Source organism: Halyomorpha halys, unplaced genomic scaffold (genome assembly GCF_000696795.3).
Source record: "Halyomorpha halys isolate HHAL.00 unplaced genomic scaffold, Hhal_1.1 Scaffold1195.1, whole genome shotgun sequence".
Classification (NCBI taxonomy): Eukaryota; Metazoa; Arthropoda; class Insecta; order Hemiptera; family Pentatomidae; genus Halyomorpha; species Halyomorpha halys.
Genome location: NW_027108820.1, coordinates 115,757 through 117,691, shown reverse-complemented (window position 1 = coordinate 117,691; position 1,935 = coordinate 115,757).

Genomic DNA, 1,935 nt, shown 5'->3' with positions numbered 1-1,935 from the left:
GTATAAAAATTATATCGTAAATACAATTCATGGAGGATAGACTTCATCGATGTTGCTGATACTAACTTCAATTCTTTAAAAATTATAAGGAAATGAATTATTTAGGTTTTAAAAAAAATATATATACAATTTCAAAAAATCACATACAATATGAGAGATGTACAGAAATATATGGCATTTAGCAAATATTAAATTACGGAACGTGATCAAATCTTGAATAATTTTTTATTCGAAAATATAAAAAATTCACACTCTGTGAATGTTTTAACCATAGTTATGTTTAGTCTTTAACATTTCGAGTTCTATCAATTTATTTTAACTATCTTGCTGGCAGAATTTCTGTTGTATTTCTTTATGGTAACTTTGTCGTGTTTATTTATCAACCTTTTAAAAGTATGACAACATTATAAGAATTATTATTATGGTATTTTTTAATTTGTGTTCAGTTATAAATACATTTATCTTTTTTTCTTCAATTACTCCTAATCCAGATTGTGTTTTCTAGGGGAAATATGATTGGAACTAGAATTGGTTTAAAATTGAAACAAGATTTTTAAAAATAGTTTTATAAGAAGATAACTGAAAGTTTACATAGTTCAGTTTCTAGAAATTCTTGGGAAGTTAGAATTGGTATCTTATATCCAGGAAAATAGACGTTAATGAAAAAAAAAAAAAAACAATTTCGAGATTAAGGCAGTATATACAATAAGCAAGTAAATTTATGAATTTAGCATGATATTAATGAAGAGACCGCTCGAGGCGGAGATAAAATAAATCATTTATCGATTGCGTATCGTTTTCGGTAGGCGTGCACTTAAATGCTATTTTTTTTTTCTTGAAGATAATAATAATAATATTGTCTCCAATAAATTTAGCTTTATTATTGGTAGTAAGTCGATCTGTTACATAAGTGAACTTTGAATAAGTATTATTTAATTCAAGAGTAACATGAACTTTTCCTCTAACAAGTTATTCTGTGGCTTTGTAATGGTGCAAGAGAATGTTTTATGCATAGAATTTCACTGATTTTCAAATGTTATCTTCTCTTTTATAGTAAACCTATATAGAATAAGGATTTAATGAACTTTTTAAGCAATTACAAGGTTTATAGGCAAAACCAAACTTATAATTTGTATCTATCTAGACTCATAGAATTAAATAGAACCTCAATCTAGTCACTATAAAAAAAATTTTTTTTAAATAAATTGTTGATTATTGGCAGGAGTGGTTTCTCTTGTATGCCGATCCCGTACTCCTGAAATGGCTTTGGAGGGAAAATATAAAGAAAAACATCCTAAGTAATCTTATTTGTTCCAACAAATAAGAGTTCATTATGTCCCTGTCTGTCCCACATTCAAGAGTTCTGTCCTTTTATGTTTTTTATTTTTTTTTTTCAAATTTGGCCGTTTCTGTGAATGTAGGCGTTCGGTCGTAAAACATGACAACTGAAAATATAGAAACTTTCACTAAGATGTTTTTTAAACACAAAATTTTTATTAGAAAATAGAAATTAGTTATCGTAATTCAATACCAACATTGTTTTAATTATATTAATTTTATTAAGATCTTAAAATTTGATTTTATAGAAAAATCATAAAACAATTAGCCCTATAGAATCCGGTGAAGCCAAAATCTGCTATTCACAATAAATTTTAGATAACATGTTTTATGGGAGAGTCCCTCAATTATCTCGGTATTATGTCTAAATTTCTTTTCCATAAGTTCCGTTTCTACTCTGCTATACGTTATTCATTATATCAGTTCATATTAACTAAGAGTAGCAAGCCAAAGTAAGTGACGTTAGTTAAATATGTCTGGTTTTGAGCATTTCTTTAGTTACTGATGTACTAGTTCTTCATTATCATTAATTTGCTCATTAACCTTTTATTTTACTTTAATTTGAGTGATAATATGCACCTGTACGTCTTATATATA